Genomic DNA, 6089 nt, shown 5'->3' with positions numbered 1-6089 from the left:
CATACATAACAAATATAGCAATAAATAAGATGCAATGGTTATAGCCCAAAATAATGACTAAGGTGGCCCATCCCAAGCCAATGGGAGAACCATGAACCCTAAAGCCTAAGACTGCTCTCTAAGTATCTTCTCGTCATTCTTTTGCTCCTTGTGAATCTTCATAGGTTTACAATTTTAAAAGAAACTCGATTTACTTACGAGGGAGTAAGATGAGAAGGGAAATACAACAGAGATATAGAAAGGCACAGCTCGCAGACTGTATTTTAAATTAAATCATTATAAAGTGAACAGGGGATATAACCATGCAAGTCAAACACCGTGCAAAAACAAACATATCATATATATACACGTTCTTACCTTTGTTAAAACAATTTAATATGGGCCTTCAATTTGTACTGCTGATGAGGGGTCAAAGGGCGATAGCCGGTGGGATTTTTTTGAAAAATAGTACTTATGTTTCTATAGAAAAAGCCACGTTTTGATAACATTTATCAATAGAATCGTGCTTTTGGGATTTTCAAGCCCGAAGGTTTTCTGCATCGGAACAACCTTTGTTCCACTGCCAAATGCGATCTGCTATCGCACTCTCATGGATCATCATGTCAACGATTAACATATGGATTTCGTAAAATCCTTGCAGCAACAAATCGATTGAAAAACATATTAACAAATTAACATATTAATCGTTGCGGTTATCGATTCGAACAATGATATTAGCATATTTACCGAAATCAATAAAACTATAACATGTATAATCTTTAATGTTTATTTAAAAACTTATTTAATTATTCTGAATTATATATACCAACTAAAAGAGTTGTAATCTAAATTACATTCTTTTAATGCTTACTTACTGTATTCGGGTAATTAAAATCATATGTATATCAAATATACATATCATAACTCTAGATATATTTTAGTAACATACAACAAATTGTACATTGTTGCTCATTTCAATCCTAGGGTGTGACCCTGTAGGTTCTTGTAACGTTATTAGTAATTATTAGAACAATTCTAATATTAAATACAATGAGTGACATCTAGCAATATATCATTGTCACCTAAGTTACAAGAAATTATGATTCGACATATCATCTTTGCGATTAACTATTTTATGTATTACATCCTTTTGTCCTTTATATCTAGAATAGGCACAAGTCTTAGAATAGTCACACTTGTATAGACCATCTATTGTTTCTTGATATCTGTAGTAGACTATAATTAACGAATATGATATCAGATATCAACTTATTTGAGCATGGCCATGCATTTCTAGTCTCACTCAATGAAGTGGCCTGTGATATATTTCCTATTATGTAGGAAGGACAAATCCTATCTTAACCATATACACCCCACTACATATATCGAAATATATTCAATAACAGTCTTTATAGTGCAACCAGTTACAGAGCATGTTTAACTGTATCAAAACATACAACAATATATGTTGGGATGACATTGATCTCAAGTCTGATGATCATACAAATAGTCATCACCATGAGCAATGTTGTGACCGTTATATAATAATCCAAGACATATGCTCATGATGGGTCAATCCAATACATTGTTCTCTAACAATATAATCATGTATCAATTCTGACATCTCTATGTCAATGACAACTCCTTGTCATCAATCAATACCATGTTAGTCTTAAGCATATTATTATTGTACATGCCCATAATAATACTTAACTATGGATCTTTTAATAATGTTATTATATGGACTTTATTATCTTTCAGTTTATGTTAAACACGTACACATAACTGTAAATAATAGTGGCAATGTCTTTATTCAATAAAATCGGTAAATATATTATTACAATCATCATATGATTGGTCTTTGGGCATACTCTAACAATTTTAAATAACTGGAACTGGCAAAACATATGAAATCGACGTTGATATATTTAAAGCATCAAGGCCTTGCGTCGAAATGAGTTCAATGGCTCAGCTGACAATGTGAGAATTAAGATTTTTTTAATAGTACGACGTGTTTACAAAATAATAGATGTTTAGAATTTTTTTAATCATCGACAACATAAAAATATTTGTAGCAGCTGTTTGGACCTAGGATGACCTCTATGAAGAACAACACTCCCTTTATCTTCCCATGTAGGGCTATAAACAAATCGAGTCGAGCTCGAGTATTTTTGAGCTCGACTCAACTTGAAAACTCTAAAATAGAAGTTCGATTCAGCTCAAAAACTCGTGAGCCTAAAATTTTCAAGCTCGACTCGAACTCGAACTCGAAACAATGAATTGAAGCTCAGAAAAGCTAAAAAATAGCTCGAAATAAAAAAATTCTTAAACTTATCCTGTTAAAGCTCAAACTCGTACTCGAACTGAATATTTAGTACATTTATACTCTACTTTTTTATAAAAATTTCAACACATAAATATTAATATTATTGATAATTTAATTTTTTTTAAATGTTAATATATTATTTTTTCGAGTTTAGTATGAAATAGTTCGTTTCGGCTAGTTAAGAACTTAAATTGAGCATGAGTCGAGTCAATTCGAGTAGAGTATTTATTAAGCTTTGACCGAATCGATGTCGAATAGCTCATGATCTGACTAGTCTCATTTGCAATCCTATTCCCATGTGTTGACAATGACAGCAAATCACGGGAGAAAGTAGCACGCTAATTTGTTGTAAATGATAAAATTTCCTGAAAACCCGTTAGAATAACCGCATAATCTTAAGTTGTCACATTTGTCATTGGGTATTTGTTGTTTGAACAAACATAGAATAACATTGATTGAAGACTGTAGTTGCATATATTGCATGTTGACAGCCTTCCAATACATATTGCAACCATTTCGACATAGAAAAATGGGTAAGTTATAAATTCCATCACTGAATTTTACTCTCCTTATTTTGCTTAATAAACTTTAAAAAAATTTAATTTTCTCACTGAACTTAATATGTTAGGTTTTTTCTGTCACTTTGCCATTAAATAATTAACGACGTTAAAATTACGTCTTTTAGAAAAAATAAAATTTTCAACGATGTCATTTTACATCTATATAACAGCTCCTTTATAACACCGTTAGTGACAAAAAAACCCAATGTATTATGTTCAGTTAGGAAATTGAAAATATCTAAAGTATAGTTCGTAAAATAAGAGAGCGAGTAAAATTCAGTTACCAAATTTGTAATTTACCCTAACATTGATCGAAGATTGTAGTTACAATATATTATATCTTGACAGCCTTTCCATACATATAGCAACCATTTCGACATAGGGGGAAAAAGCAAAATAATTCACAAGAAATACAAATACAAATCTGATAAAAATGGTTTCAACTTTCAAGTGAAAGTTTATTTATTGGCGCCAGCATAGCGATTGACAATAGCCAAAGAAATGCTCGTCAAGTGTGCAACTTTTTTAATAGCAGTCCTCAGCTTATCTTTGACAACTCCATCAATGGCATTCTCAGAGAAGCCATCCATGCAGGTATCATCGTCGGTCAAAGCAGCACTCACCCATGTTTGTATATCACTTATTCGGAAAGCAAAGCTTTTGCCTCCACTCTCATCCATTTCAGCAACAGACCTTTTGATTTCATCGATTGAATCACTTATTTCCTCCACACAATCCTGGAGAGCCGCAACCTCTCTTGGCTTCAGTCCCTTGCTTTTGCAGAACTTGTAAAGCGTCTTGGAAGCTGAACGTGTGGTGTTAAGAGTGACGAAGAGGGGCTTGGTGGCTAACATTTGGGACTGCCTTGGATTTCAGCGGCGTAACTTGAAAAAGTGGAGAAACATAAGTCAGGGTAGGTTGTGGAATCACACCATGATTTGATGAAGGTTGTATCAGTTTCAGAGCTGAGGAGTTTCTTGCTGCTGAACATGGGGAGATGTAACCATGGCAAAGATAAGATAGATGATATTGAAAAGCATGAACTAATATTTTTCATTTTGTTTTTCCTTGATTTCAGCAGAAAAAGCTTGGAGAGAGAGTGCCACGGACAGCTATTAGGAAAGAGAGGGATCTTAATTTATAGAGACAAAAGAAACCTCCTACACCAACTATGTTGGTTGAAGTGATAAGCATGTTGATATTGTTTTAGTAATATCTTGAGTTCGAGTCCTTATATATGTAAAAAATCTCTGTTAGAAGACTCATCCACAAAATCCGAATTAGTCAAGACGAAACCTAGAAATCAGAAGGTAAAAAAAAATAAACTCATACAATTTAATCACCTGATGATTTTGGTTTTATGTTGTTTCATTTGAATTGAATTGCTGTTAGCATATGTAATTAGCTATTTTTTAAGCTTATTTTATTCATATATTCCCTTAATTAGTTGAGTTAATTGCATTCGTATGTCCCTAAATTATTATCCTCATTTTAAATTAGTTCTTAAATTTATAAATATTTTAATTTCATCCCTAAATTATGACTTTATTCTAAATTAGTCGTCGGACTTCTAAATATTTCAATTTCACCCCTAAACTATGACCTTCATTCTAAATTAGTCCCCAAACTTTTTGAACATTCCAATTTTATCTCAAGCTATGCATATATACTAATCACATCCCTTGTTAATAAAATCGTTAGGACAAGTTATATTATTATATGTTAAAAAACAAAATTTAGGTTGAACTATGGATGAAACTAATTACATATTTGAATGAATTTGTGATGAAATTGGAAGATTCAAAAGTTTGGGACAAATTTAGAAAGAGAGTCATAGTTTAGAGATGAGATTTGAATGTTCAAAAGTTTAGGGATGAAATTGAGAATTTGAATAGAAAAAAAAATTGTTTATCTTATTTAGAAGATATGTGTATCATATTCCTCTAGAAAATGATTTTATATTACCTTTCCTTTAAAAAGATTATTTCATATAAGCTTTATAATTAGAGTTACGGCTTAAAGTATCTTGATTTGGTCAGTTAAACAATAATAATAAAAGAAAAACATCAACTTAATTATCAAATTCGACTTCTTGAAAATGGATTTGGTTAGTTAAACAATAATAATAAAAGAAAAACATCAACTTAATTATCAAATTCGACTTCTTGAAAATGACGTGTTACATTAAAAATATCAAAGCGATACAAAGGATAAAATACTAAGGGTAAACTACATTAGATACTACCGAACTTTAACAGCTATATTGTTTATACCACTGTATTTTTAATTTTGTCTACTATAGCACTGAATTTTAATTTTCGTTTCAATTATACCATTAGACCATTAAATTATTAACAACCGAATCAAAATGATGTCATTTTTTGTGAGGAGTCTAAGTCGAAAGTTGTCAGTCACATCATCGAGCTATTAACGATTTAACAATCCATTTGTATGATTAAATCTAAAATTAAAATTTAATTCTATAATTAATAAAATTAAAAGTTCAATAGTATAAACGATACAACACCTAAAATTCGATGATATCCGATGTAGTTTTCCTAAATATCAAAGCAACCCAAATGATAAAATACTAATATGAGGATGAAAACAGCCTAAGAACAACTAAATGCAGCCAGAACATATCAATTAAAATAAACATTAAAAAGATATGTGTTGTGAGAAAGTATACTTTATGAGAATCGACCCGCACTTTGATAATGGGTTCTCATAGCAGTCGATTGTCGAGCAGATAGTTTTATATATAAATATTATCTCTGCGTGATGGTAATAGAAAGAAGACACTAAATAATAATAGTTTAAGGAACAATGATAGAAGACCAATGGTAATGTACGATGAGGTTAAAATTTCAGATATTAAAGGACACTAGCACTTAGGAGGGTGGGGTGAGTATAAGGTGGAACGAATTAATTTAAGGTTAATAACAGGGGCGGAATAATGAATTTATTAAAAGGATATTAATTTTTTTTTTCATAACTACAATTCGTTTCAATTAAGGGGCTTGATAAAAAAAATTATTTATTTTTCAAATATATATATATTTTTTCAATATTAATTAATACTTGAAGAAAATTGACGGGGACCAAGGCTCCTCTTAGTCCCACAAAGGTTCGCCCATGGGTTAATTTATAATCAATCGCAAATGTTATAAAGTGAGATTAAACTTTTAAGTTAGTATAACTGAAAATGTTATTAAGTTTGTATT

The 6089-nt window shown here is 31.0% G+C and overlaps 1 pseudogene; it reads right to left on the bottom strand.

Annotated features, from left to right (window-relative positions):
- Positions 1-3317: 3317 nt before the first annotated feature.
- LOC120182520 lies at positions 3318-3922 on the bottom strand (annotated as a pseudogene).
- Between the last annotated feature and the right edge of the window lie 2167 nt (positions 3923-6089).

Source organism: Hibiscus syriacus, unplaced genomic scaffold, assembly GCF_006381635.1.
Source record: "Hibiscus syriacus cultivar Baekdansim isolate YM2019G1 unplaced genomic scaffold, ASM638163v2 tig00112678_pilon, whole genome shotgun sequence".
Lineage (NCBI taxonomy): Eukaryota > Viridiplantae > Streptophyta > Magnoliopsida > Malvales > Malvaceae > Hibiscus > Hibiscus syriacus.
This window is presented reverse-complemented; position numbering and strand designations above follow the sequence as displayed.